Source organism: Branchiostoma belcheri, unplaced genomic scaffold (genome assembly GCF_001625305.1).
Source record: "Branchiostoma belcheri isolate BF01 breed outbred unplaced genomic scaffold, Haploidv18h27 scaffold39, whole genome shotgun sequence".
In the NCBI taxonomy this organism is placed as follows: Eukaryota; Metazoa; Chordata; class Leptocardii; order Amphioxiformes; family Branchiostomatidae; genus Branchiostoma; species Branchiostoma belcheri.
In genome coordinates this window covers 491730-506006 of record NW_017804009.1, presented here as the reverse complement: position 1 = coordinate 506006, position 14277 = coordinate 491730, and the positions used below count along the sequence as shown (strand labels likewise).

The window sequence follows — 14277 nt, the reverse complement described above, 5'->3', positions numbered from 1 at the left end:
CCTGCAGGTCGGGGGGTCTGATGTGCGATGTGTCTGACCTGGCTGGTGGCATGTCGACATCAGCAGCCATTCCTGCAGGTCGGGGGGTCGCATGTGCGATGTGTCTGTCCTGGCTCGTGGCATGTTGACATCAGCATCCATACCTGCGGGGGAGAAGAACGTGCTGATATATCTTGTGTATCTTCATAAATAGAATCCTACTCCAATCAACGATTAACAGACAGACAGAATTGGGGTATTTGAGCTAACAATTGATCAATACGTACAGTATGACTGTATTGTAGACATCAAGATGAAAGCTGCCCTGATTTGTGTGCATGTGCAGATCATTAAATCTAAAACATTATATATGTGGACGGAAAAAACTTGTATTATGCTAAAGATACAAGTCATCGCCACAAAAGCATGAAATATACATTAAAAAGCAAAAAAAAAACATTGTTCATACATTATGCATACATTCTATCAGTTGTGGACCGGCCCATACATACGCGACACAGCGCACAAGAAACATGAAATATACATTAAAAAGCAATTAAAACATTGTGCATACATTCAATCAGTTGTGGACGATGAAGTCGACCTCTCTCCCCTGCGGTACTCCTCCCACAACTCAAACAGGCGGCTTCTCAGTGCCCGGTACCGGTAGGGCTTGTGCTTGTAGCGCGTCAGCCTGTTCATGCTCACCAGCTTGACATACCGAGACTCCTCATGTAGAAGGTCCACCAGCAGGTAGAAGGGCAGACTGTGCTGCGCCTTCTTGTTAAGGCGAGTATGATACCCTTCGGTAGCATTGTTGGTGCGCACAGGCAGAAAGTCCACTGACCATTCCTCCACGCTCCACACGCTGTTGTTCAACCACTCCTGCTCCATGTAGGCTGTCAGTTCGGCGATCAAGGGGTTGACTGTCAGCGCTTCTCGAAGGCACGCCGGATGTGCTCCGCCGGCAATAAATGTAGTACCATGAGCTTCCTCATCAGCTTGTACGCCCCCGCCTTCTCGTAATAGGCCGGCTGGAGTCCTAAAATACGAGATGAAAAATTATACACTACCAAAAATGCTTTTTCTTGTTTTTCTTATTTTCTCATGGGAAGAAAGTTTTTCTTTGGGGGAGAATAATAAGAAAAAAATAAGAACAAAATTAATTTTCTGTATACCTACATTCTTGCACCAAGAACAATTTTCTCATTTTTCTTGAGTGGAGATAATTTTTCTAAAATAGGCTTCTTTAAATCTTGATTTTTCTTCGGTGAAGAAATATTTCTAGAGGAGATTCTAACTTACAAGATTAGAATTCTTTTAATCTTGAAATTTCTTTAGTAAAGACAATATTTCTAGGGAAGATTCTAAGTTACAAGATTAAAATTCTTTTAATCTTGAAATTCTCTCAGACTTAGTTAAATTTTCTTATTTAATCTCCATGGAAGATTTCTTTCTTACCTGACATCAAAGTGATCAGATTTAAGTTTTTTTTTCTTGTGTATGTCAAAAACTTTCTTGTTCATGTTACCTAGAACAATTGAAAAAGGCCATTCTTGTTTTTCTTTGCAATGTTTAAGAAAATACAAGAATTTGGTTTTTGCCTTTCTTGGCAAACACTGATTGGAAAAGCAAGAAATTCAATTATCTAAATCTTTATTAGAATAAAGCTCTGCTTAGTGTTTCTTTCTTAAAGTTTCTTGTTTTTCTTGACTAGAAAGCTAAGAAAGATCATTCTTGTTTTTCTTGGCAACATTTAAGAAAATACAAGAATTAAGTTCTTATCTTTCTTGACAAATACTGATAAGAAAAAAAACAAGAAAGTCTCATATAAAATTAATCTTTGATTAGGCTGAAGATATGGCTAGTATTATATTCTTAAACATTCTTGATTTTCTTCCCTAGAAAGTTTAAGAAATGCCATTCTTGTTTTTCTTAGCAACATTTAAGAAAATACCAGAAAGTTTAAGAAAGATGATTCTTATTTTGCCTGGTAATGTTCAAGATGATGTAAGAACTTTTTTCTAGTTTTTTCTTGTCATGTGACCTTTTCTAAACCCCTGATTGGTTGATTCAAATCCCAGAATGCAGTTAGGGGGTTTTGAACATAAGTCAAATGTAGGAGCCGCGCTGGTTACTTATTTTTGTCAGTTACTGACTCATGTCAGATTTGAAGTCAAAATCAAATCAAAAAGGACCTTGTGTACATGTGAAGCAATGGTGATCGTGGTCAGCTTGCTGAAGAAACCAACTTTGCAACAGAAAAAGCATGAAACCAAACAGATTGAAGGTAAGCGCGCCCCCCTCCCCACTTCTAAGATCTGTTGACATTGTTTTTAGACTTCATAGCCAAAATATTGTTACAACGCCATTGGGGTTGATTTCAAAGTCAAATCATATATCTCTGGTGTATTGTATAGTGAAGTTTATTACAGTGCTTTATGATATAATTTTAAATTGTTTACTCCAAGTAATAAAAATAGTATTTTAGCATCCTCTTTTGACTTGTTGCCTTCAGTGCTCGCATGCAAACTAACACAGGTCTTTCCTGTTGTTTTTCAGGTGTCCAAAGGGTGTGACTTTGTCAATTCTATTTGCGAAAACTGTAGTTTTTGCTGAATATGCTTCTGATCAGAATGTGATACGATCTGTATTCTGAAATCATAATGGCTTGTTAGTTATACATCGTATAATATTTTGAAAGTTACTGTTAAACTGTTTCCATTCCAAGAATGTTGATGGACTGATTTTATATTTTTAATTAGATACATTGTACAAAAATCAATGTGATAATAAACATCTCTATACTGTCCAAATGCTTTTCAAAATAACATTTAGTTGCTATACATTATTGTCTTTTATATTTAGGTACATGTAGCACTTTATATATACATTGTATTTCTTTTCTTGTGGGCAGAATGGTTTTCTTGCTACAAGCACAGTTAGCTCATAGTTCAAGAAATCTTTTCTTGTGTACAGAATGGTTTTCTTGCCACAAGAACAGTTAGATGTTAGTTCAAGAAGTCTTTTCTTGTGGGGAGAATGGTTTTCTTACTACAAGAACAGTTAGATCTTAGTTCAAGAAATCTTTTCTTGTGTACAGAATGGTTTTCTTGCCATAAGAAGAGTTAGATCTTAGTTCCAGAAATCTCTTCTTGTGGGCAGAATGGTTTTCTTGCTACAAGAACACTTAGCTCTTAGTTCAAGAAATCTTTTCTTGTGTACAGAATGGTTTTCTAGAAAACTTAGAAATTCTTACTGCAAGAATAATATTCTAAGGGTGTTTAGTTCAAGATATGTAAGAAAAGAAATCTTACCACAAGAAAAATATGCTAAAATGCAGTTTCTTGAAATTCTTGTCTCATGGACAAGATTTTTTTCTTGGGTGAAGAATAATTTTCTCAGTGGAAGAAAAGTTTTCTTCTCTGAAGAAAAACAAGATTGGCATTTTTGGTAGTGTACTTAGAGTTGCCATTCGAAATACTAGTACATCTGTGCATAAATTCCAAACATTAAAAAGATTACTTAATTTTCACATTCGAAATACAAAATATTAAACATGTCATGTACATACCGATCCTCCGTATCTTGCGATAGATCGCCGTTGTCAGATGAAATGCACAGCCCTTCCTGCTTCACGTCGGGAAGACGGCTCTCACCCCCCACCCCACATCCCGTCCTCGAAGTCCATAACAACGTTCTCAACCCGAGGGTCCCTGGCCAGCAGATCCTTGATTGCCCGGAACACCTATAACGACAAATTTGCAAAACGAATTGCATCCATCAATCCACAAAATTATGCATTTGTTTTTGCAAATGTGCAAATTGTCGTAGGAGCTTACCGTTTGTTGTTAGAGTTGGAGGGCGTGCGTGAGTTGGGGGAATTGGCGGTTTGGGGGCACTGGGGCGCTTTGTGTGCCCGGGAACAGTGGAAGCACGAGTGCTTCCAAGTGCAATCGTGCTTAAAGCACTGTCCATTTGGCCTGTGGTGTTGAAAACAACACCCAGAAGGGATGTTGTAAGTCGGCTATGGTTTGGGAGCAGGAGCGGGGGTTGAGAAAGGGGCGGTGTGGAGAGCATCGACATAGAGTTGCAAGTGTGGGGTGGCCCAAGATGTGGTAGGGGACCCGTCCCTGAACTGGCGGAAAGAGGCTAAGGTACGGATGAGGTGGTGATATGCGATGAGCTGGGAACTGTGGTGAGGGTGGTGTTGGATATACACAAACTAGAAGATTAAGAAGGCATTGGACCATTGGTCCAAGGAGAGGTTTTGTTTGCATACATAATTTCCAAAGTTTCAGTACCCAGTACACATACATAATTTCCAAGTTTCCCTCTGGATAAAAAAAATGCAAGTTGTACAATGCATAGAAAATATACTGTTTTGGGGCTTTTTTTTACCATATCCCTTACCCTGTAGTTCGGCCTTCCACTCTTCATACGTCTTAGTTTCAGTCGCTGGACAGAACCAGTTGCCAAAGTACTGTTTATGCCCGCCATCATTTCTGGGCAAACCACACTTCCTACATCTGATTGCATCTGTCTGACGATTGTAGAATGTGACTGGCATACCCCTATCCTCCTCTTTTTTCTTACGTTTTAAATAGTAGTACCTACTTCTGTTCCCCATACTTGTTGAAGGGGCAGGTGATTGAGATGGTATAGTAGCAGGATATTGTGGGGGAGGGAGAAACCCAGCAGGAAAAATTACTCGCTGTGACACATGTACAGTTGTAGGCCCTGAAGTTTGGGGGGGGGGGATTACCACGGCCTATTTGGGCCTGTCCAGTAGTGTTCACTGGAAAACTGAAAGTCAGGGGCTGTATGCTAACCTGGGGCAGTGCCTCTGGCAAGGTTTTAGCAGGGGGTAAAGGGTCAGGAGTAGTAGTAGTTGGTGGGGCTAGTCTGATTCCCTGCCGAAGCATCTCCCTCTCCCGTCTCTTCTCACGCTTGTTGTACCACTACAACAAGGTATGCTGATTTATGTCAAACAACTGTATGTTTGTTAAAGCTAACACTTTGGCACTAGACATCACTCGCGCGGTCCTTGATGGACTTGTAATCTCTACAAACTAATGACCAGCGCAGAGTTGTCCTTCCTCTGGCCTGGACAGGCGTGGGGTGACGATCACACAGCTTGGACACCACTGCCTCCACATACCGGTTGCAGTCTGGCCACTGGGCTGGTCCATTCAGGCTGCCGAGGAAACACCTGGGAAAGGGAATAATTAAAAGGTCAGCAAAAGATGTTCATTGGTAAAATCTGCCTCTGGTCTTCCAGCTAAACATGTCACTTGTTTAAAAATTAATCTAAGAAAATAATATACTGTAGTAGAATGTATCATGCCTACTAACAACAGTTATCAGTTTTGTGATTGACTCAATGGGCACACAATGTTTTCAAGTTTGACAGTAACCAGCACTCATACCTTTTAGTGCTTTCCACCCCAGCATGGCTCGGTTTTTCTGCAGACTTCGAGGCCTTGAACCCCCCTTTTTGTTTGGTCGTGTACCGCGGTGCGAAGGCAGTTGGTTGTTGGTCATAAGGCAGAAGATTTCTCCACAGTTCAGCAATCCTGTCTGCCTGTGTGTTGTTCAGTGGCCCCTCTCTGTCGCACAGTGAGACGAGGAAGGATGCCAAGGCACCAACCTTCTCAAACCCCTCTATGTTGTCAGGGCATACCAAAGACTCACTGGAGCTGGGCGGTGTGGTGCAAGCTGGAAAAAGACATTAAAAAAGCATACATTTGTTAGTAAGATACACCCCGCTCCCTTCACATAAATAAAATTGCTGACATACATTAAACAACAGAGGAGTAGTGGCTTGCAAATTATGCAGATTTGGAAATAACAATCAAAGGTTATGAAATAACCCCTTACCCATCTCCTCACTGGGAGGTTGTTGACTCTGTCCTGGGCCTCTCTCCACACATCTGCTGGGAGGTTGTTGACTCTGTCCTGGGCCTCTCTCCACACATCTGCTGGGAGGTTGTTGACTCTGTCCTGGGCCTCTCTCCACACATCTGCTGGGAGGTTGTTGACTCTGTCCTGGGCCTCTCTCCACACATCTGCTGGGAGGTTGTTGACTCTGTCCTGGGCCTCTCTACACACTTCTGCTAGGAGGTTGTTGACTTTGTCCTGGTTCTCTCTCCACACTTCTGCTGGGAGGTTGTTGACTCTGTCCTGGGCCTCTCTCCACACTTCTGCTGGGAGGTTGTTGACTCTGTCCTGGGCCTCTCTCCGCACTTCTGCTGGGAGGTTGTTGACTCTGTCCTGGGCCTCTCTCCACACTTCTGCTGGGCGGTGTGGTGCAAGCTGGAGAAAGACATTAAAAAAGCACTAAGATGAAGTGATGCTACATTTGTTAGTATCAGTTACAGCATGCTCCATTCACATGAATAACATTGTTAACATATTTAACAAGAGAGGAGTAGTGGCTTGCAAATTATGTACAATGCAAATTATGTACAGATTGAAATAACAATCAAAAGTCATATGAAATTAGAATACTTAGTGACACATTGAAAACATCAAGGATTCACCGTTGAGATGAAGGCATAAAGCTATGTGGCTCTACTTACCAGTGAAAACAACAGCTGCTGTAGCTACGGTGCTGTCCTCCACCTCCTCTACAAAACCCTCATCTGTGTTGTCCCCATCACAGAACGGCCCGTCATCAGGGTTGTTGGAGTCGTCAGGGCTGTCATCTTGTAGCACCTTGCCTGTTTGGCTGAACAGGTACTCCACGCCAATCAGCTCTCCTAATGAAAACAGAACAAAGAAATAGCAAGTTTGAAATAAATTGATGATAACCACATATGAACAGCCCTTTTGCAAGTTACTATTTTAACATGGCCTTACTGAACTGAACTACAACAGAAATGAAGTCAATGTTAACATAGTATATTTTCATACATACCTGTGTATTTGCCAATCTGTCTCACTGGCTGCATCTGTTGTTTGCCAAGAACAGAAGTGCTCAGCTGGTTCAGGGCTTTCCACATCCCTCTGTTGTACATGCGATGCTCCGGCCTACCAGACACTGCCGCTGCCGTCCTGTCTTCATTCCAGCGAGCCAGACCTTCAAGTAGATAGGCTTGGAAGTGCAGGTCGCTTGCGCTGGTACCTGGTAAACAGTTTAAAAACATGAATCCACTATATGAACCGAAAGACATTTGTACAAATGCCACAAGTAAGAAATTAAATGATTGCTTAAAAATTCAAGAGGAATAATATGCAAGACATATCCACCTGGAATGAATCTGTTCTGGTGCAGGTGGAACGACTCCAAGGATGTTGACCCCCTGGCACACCTGAAGACTGGCAGTGTTACTCCTCCCTTCATCAGAGACCCTGTCTGGACATACAGTTGAACACCTGCCGGGTCCTGCAGGCAGTGAACATGCCCCTTTTGGATTCTCCAAATGAAGATTCACTTCAAAAGAACTAAAACATTTCCTGGCAATAACTTGTCATTTTTTTTAAGTACATGTATTGGAAAAATGTTGTTCAAGGTCACCTGTTGTAATGCTCCACCAGCATGTCGACTGGCTTTCCGTGGCCCGACTTGCCATGCAGGTTGACAGTCCGGTTTGCAGTCGCTACGTATGCTGTCCTCTCTGACCAGTCAGCCTGAAGGTTGGCTATGAGATTCACACACTCGTAGCTGTAGTTCCCTCTTCCTGTTCCTACGAAGAGTGGAAACCACAACTTCCAGTGTTCCACAATTGCTGTCCCATTCCCATTTCTGACAAAACACAAAATGTTTCCATTAAAAACAGCATTCACATGCATTAGAATTTGTAGCATTTGGAAATGCCCTCTTTCTAAACAGACATTCCTACATGTGGAACATGAAGTATTGTCTTTATCTCCTGTAAATATGTCTGTAACTATTTTGTAAATATCATTCTATGATAGTTAATCACATGCTCTAATTTTTCCACTGTAATTAGAAGATTTTGATTGGTATAGATAACACCAGTGATGGATTTATAAAGTGACCTATCCAGATAAAAAAACATTACCTGATGCACTGTCTCAGGTCTGTGTACAACAGCAGGTGGAACAGCAGTCGGTGGTTAAACTTGTACAACTCATCGTCCACCTGCTGTGTGTGAGAAGGGTCTTGTGGCCAGGTTTTCCACAAAGCCTTCGCCATGTCCTTCAGTTGCTCGAACTGTGGAACGTGGAAGTCATCACCTTAAACAGACATGACTTCTTGTTATGCATTGTTTAAAAAAGTAAAATGTATATACACAAGTGTGGAGCGCGAAACCTGCTCTCCGTGGCAAAAACTCCCTCGGCAGCAAATCGTCCCTCGCGGCCGCATATTACTCGCGTCGCTCAGAGAAAAAATAACGCCGACCCCCAACAAGACTGCGAAGGAGGCTACCTTCCCATGACGTCACAGCTGGAGCTTCTGTTGGCTTGCTTGGGACAAGCATCAATCCTCTTCAGCAGTTTGTCCCATGCTGTGCCCCGCCTTGGTTTCTGGCCCTTGCTGAACTTGAAGGTGCCATCAGCATACTGCTGGAACCTTTTTCGCCACTCCTTGGAAGTTGGCCCGAGTTTTGGCATGATATTGAAACTGTGGCGTATACTGGAAAAATATAATAATAAGCATGAACTACTTCTAATACTTCATAAACAGGTATGTGACAATACTTCATAAACAGGTCTGCGACAATAATGCAGACATATTTCACTATTTAATAGCATCTAGAAATTATGCTACGTGGGTGTTAAGTGTAATATTACAGTAATATATATCTTGAGCTCATCACAACATTTCATAGAGAAAGAGCTCAGTTAAGAATAAAGCAATTCTCTGACCAGCAATTCTATGAATTGAAACGCATAATGTATATACAGTATATTAATAATAGCCTGACCGCTGCGTCCACATAAAAGTCGGTTCGATTCTTTCCCCCCTGCTCAAATTGACACCAAATCCCGTAAGATATTCGACACAGTTGTTTGTTTATCTGTTACGTACCCTTACAATCGATGTACGTCACACATACGGTAGAATTTCAAGAAAATACTCACCAAACCGCCGGAATACAGACTGTCCGCCGAACTACAAACTGGCCGCCATCTTGAATCTGGTTCTGTGCCCACCGTGCACGTGATTGGTCCATCTCCCCCTACTTCTGACCAATGGGGTCCAAATGTTACAATTGTTCCAAATGTTCCAAAATTTGGAGACACACGGGGGAAAGTAGCGCTAGGATGACACGCAAATTCGCGAAGCGTTTCATATTTTTTTATACATTTTAGTCTTTCTTTTTTTTTTACGTTACCTAGTACAGACGACGCGAGGGTGTCAGCTGGATTTCCTGGGATGGTGTCCAGGTGAGTCGGTGGCAGGGTGGGGGGGCCAGATGTGGAGGTGTTGAGCGTCTGCTGCGAGGAAGGAGGCTGGGCGCCAGGTTCTGCCTGGGGCACGATGGCGGCGAGGTTCCGCTGGATGGTATGGGTAGCCGACGTGAGCTCCGCCAACTGACGTTGGCGGGTCTGGATGTCAGTCGGCGGAGGTTGTGGTGGCGGGTGCTCTTCGTGGCCGGCTCCGCCGTCTCCTGTCACGTTCCCCGTTGAGCGTTTGCTACGCCGTGTCCGCGGCATCGCTAGGGCTCGAAGGAAGGAAAAACGACAATAAGAACGATAAGGTGCGAATTGGATGATGGAACCTCCGCGTCCTGGAGGAGCAAATGTGTCATAAATTATAAATTGCCAAGACATGGCGCCCGACAGTACAGTTTTACAAAAACAAACAATGAGGCAAATCCTACAAAATCCACGAAAATAAGCAATATGTTTTGAAGTAAATCCTGCACTACCTCTGTGTAGTCTTCCTTCTCTCTGCGGCTCATCAGGACGAGGGGGACTTGCTTGTAGTCTCTGCCTTGTCGGATGAACGCGTGCACACCGAAGGGCGGCAGCACGACGAAGAACGTCCCGTCACAATACCAGGTCTTGGCCAGACACATCCATCCACCGACAATGAACACCGCGGCCAACCACCATTCAGGCCAGTGTACGGCAGAGGACGGTGGACAACCTATTCAAGTCAGCAAGTCAGGTTGTGGAGGAGGTCCACTCCAAAAAATATTGACAATTTGTTTATCTTAACTCTAGTGCCATGGTGATTCAATCTATTTTTAACCTTTTCCCAGTAGTTACCCAGCCTTTTGCAATTTACAAACATATGCATGTAGATTTCCTTAACATTACATAGTGTGCACATTGGACTATATACTTCACCTGCTTGATTCCTAATTTTGCCATTTGTTCAGTTTCACTTTACAGGGAAGGATATTATGCAAAAGTTTGAAATTGAATTCTTTCAATTTGTTTTCTTTAATATTTACTGTTAAACTTTTCCATATCAATTTCTTATCCAAAGGTTTAACATCAAGTGTTTCACTCCAGTCATCAATACATGTACTTTGTCTTACTTCTTTTGCTTTTATCTGATTACATAATGTCTTAGATGTCAGTTTCTCTAAAGGTACAGAAATATTAAAAATTCCAAGTTGCTATATTTGTAGATCAACTTCACTGTGTTGGTCCCAATATTGGCTCAGAGATATTTCCCACTGTTTATATCTTTCTATGATTGATTCATAGTATTACCCGTATTATAAACCCCGATTTATAAACCCTTTATACTTTCACATTATCATGTCATCAGTAGTGTGACCTGTGTTATAAACATAAATTTGGCGCATTTTCTATTTTCAGGACTTCAAGAGGCGTCCCACCGGCGGGAGGGCGTCTACAGACTACTGCGTAACTTCCTGGGTGTGCAGATGCTGCCACATGAGCACGTGTGCTCCCACCTTCGACGCAATGTGCCAAGACGCCGCCAACACTCACGACCGGAGAGGATCGACCGGCTGACAACCTACATGAGGCCCTACTGGCTGGAGAGCATGCACGGTCTGGGAGGTGAGTGAGTGGGTCGTGTACATGGAGCCGGTGCGGACCAACAACGACACCGAGGGCTGGCATCGGCGCCTCAAGCAGAAGGCCAACCGTCTCCACCTGCCGCTGTACCTGCTGGTTCAGCTACTGAAGAGAGAAGCCGACTTCGTGACTGTCCAGGTCCAGCAAGTGAGCGTCAAGAAGCTGAAGAGGTACCAACGAACTAGCCTCCTTCGCAGTCTTATTGGGCGTCGGCGTTATTTTTGCAAGTCTGAGCGACGCGAGTAATATGCTGCCGCGAGGGACGATTTGCTGCCGAGGGAGTTTTTGCCATGGAGAGAAGGTTTCGCGCTCCAACAGCGCGAAACCTCTCCGTGGCAAAAACGCCCAACAAAAACGGCTAACAAGACTGCTAAGGAGGCTACCAACGAGCCCGGTACGCCAGTATGCAGGGGAAGCTGTTCAAGCACGGGCGAGAGTATGAGGAGGGGCAGAGGACGGCGTCATCTCTGTTGAGAGCGCTAGCGTGCTCCCTTGTCTACGCTCCCATTCCCGAGGAGTGAAGCATTTTTGTTCTCTTGTGTTCTTGATGTGCCAGAGTAACACGGATTTTCTTGATGTATTTTCACGTGTTTTTTTTCATATGAACATGCGCTTGTGTAACGCATTTTTGTTCCCTTATGTATTTTTTTTATATTTTTCTTGATGTGCCAGAGTAACACGGATTTTCTTGATGTGTTTTCACATGTATTTCTTGATGTGTTTTCACATGTATATTCAGAGGGGGACATACTAGTACATTGTAGTTCTAGTATTAGTTACTTTCGAATCATGATATCAACGTGACATGGGAGACACCTAGCGGCGGGTGACTATAATAACAGGCAGACAACAAGTCACTTCCTTCCACGGGAAAGCTTGATTTTCTTGTCGTTTAATTTATACTGTTGGATTAGTTTTCTTCATTTTGCTAGAAAATACATGTAGTAAGAGAACAAATAAAACAATCCGGTCCTCAAATGTTTGTTTGGACTTCAAAAGAAGAAATCTGTGCACCCGAAGCATGCATGCACCTGTCACTGTACAATACGAAATAATTAAAAAAAAAAAGAAGACAAAAACATAAAAATATGGAACGCTTCACGAATTTGCGTGTCATCCTTGCGCAGGGGCCATGCTAATCTTCTCTGTATCGTTCCAATTTTAGTATATGTGTTGCCGAAGCGAACACGACTGTACAGGGAATCACTCCTGTATATATAGGACGCTATTTATTGTCTGATTCAGCTGGTGGTAGACTTCCTACAGCTGACCTGACACAGGTGCCAAATTCCGTTTCTGTGAGGCAGCAGTACATTAATTAATTGTGCAGCTGCCTTCCAAATAATTTAATTACTTCAAATTACCTCTCTAAACGCCTCATATTCACCACACGGGGCTTAAATGTGCCAGTAAACCATTTTTACGTGCCCGCTAACGCAGCTGTAGCGTAGTCTCGCCAGATAATGGCGTCGTGACGTCATGCGCATGCGTGAATCAGCTGTTGTTGGACAGGTGCCACCTGGCGAAGCAGCTGCATCTAACAGAGACCCCCTGGGACCCCTAAACTGGACGCAGACAAAGAGATACCGCTGAAAACAGTTAAAAACACCTTAATTCAGCAAAATATGTGCACAGAAAATGATTTAACAAAACCTAAAATTTTAAGTGATACCTCCTTGAAAATGCCCTCTTAAAAATTCCAGAGGCGCCGCCAAAAACGGTCATTTTTGGTAAAACAAAATCTCACACACTTCAGCTACATCTCGCCAGGTGGCGCCACTGTACTGTAAAGTTTACAGGGTGACGTCATTATCAAGAAGTCGCATTGAAACAAATTTTAAAGTGATTCTCCAAATGACAAAAGCCAAGGATTGTAACTTATTCCGTTTATTTCAAAATCTATTTTCAGTATACTCAATACACATCCCAATAACGTCAACACACATCCTCCATTGAGAACCATTTTTGCAGTAATGATATTGTATAGTAAATCATTTTTCAGGTGCAGCACAAAGAAGTGTTAACGCTCCAAGAGTGTTAAAAATATTTGAAGAAGTTCCCTTAGGCCAAACCAATTTTGTTTGTCAGTTCTCAGATTTTTTTCCTAAAAAGTATGATGCGACAGGGCAAAAAAATGAATAAAAACTGGCCTAGAATTTATGATTTCATACATGTAGCTATCATGATAAGAGCCATGAAGTCAACATACCAGGCTGGTTTATAATTCAAAGACTGACTTTTCAAAGCAAATCACTGCATTATCAGATGGAAAAAACATAACGGATAGGAAGACAAGGGCTTTCATAAACTGTTAAATCCTTTTTTTAAATGCAAATCAGAAAAAAATAAAGCAGGAAAATCCGAGAACCAATTGATTCAATTGGTGTGGCCTTAAAAATATACAGTATAACAGTATATGCAGTATTTATAAACCATTACAGGGTACATCATATACTAGTATATACATTTTTTTTTATCTGTGTGACTGCAAAATCTAGCCAAAGTACATACATGCAATGGTTCATAATCAAATTGACAAAAAAATCTTTCTAGAAATTCTAACTAAATGGACTAATTCCATATGCAGTACTATCATGATTATAACAATTTACTAGTGGCAGTTACTGTTATATTTGCTCAGTACTTTAAGACTTTAGAAATAAATTACTGCATAGATAATGTTTATAAGAATTCATAAAATAATGTTCCTTGCTCAGACAACAATTGTCAATCCTGTGTGTTTCACTTTGGATATTTTAAGGCAAACATGCAAAAAAAGAATGATATATATTTTGGAGACTTAAACAAACATTCAAGTATATACAAATAATATCAGGAGGCTACTTAAAAGATTTCGAAAATACAGATACTCAAAACAATGGACTAAAATCATCAACTATGCTATTTAATTACTTAATGCTATTAAAAACTTTTTGTTACAATGACAAGTTTGAAGGTAGTTGTTAAAAAATGCAAGAATGTGTATGAAAAGTACATGACCTGTTCCAAAGAATTCTATTCAATAACATTAAGTTTATAGCACATGAAATCCAGTTTCACATTTCTATAAACAAAAGGAAGAAAAAGTTATAAAGTTAAACTGCACAATTTTCTGAAGTATATAAAGTACACTGTCTTCTTTGATTACCATATTTCTAATAATCTAAAGTGGTATACAAAAGTGCTACCTCAAAGCCTCTGTTATCAGGCCAATACATGTACAATGTACTCTATTTCCACCTTTGTGAAAAAATAAAACACAACAGCCTTAAAGCAACTCTAGGCAGAGAAAATTTTTCTTTCCAAAAAAACAAAAAAAAAATCAAA

The 14277-nt window shown here is 41.6% G+C and overlaps 1 pseudogene; it reads right to left on the bottom strand.

The window, feature by feature from the left end:
* Nucleotides 1–555: 555 nt before the first annotated feature.
* Nucleotides 556–9971, bottom strand: LOC109476682 (annotated as a pseudogene).
* Nucleotides 9972–14277: the final 4306 nt, after the last annotated feature.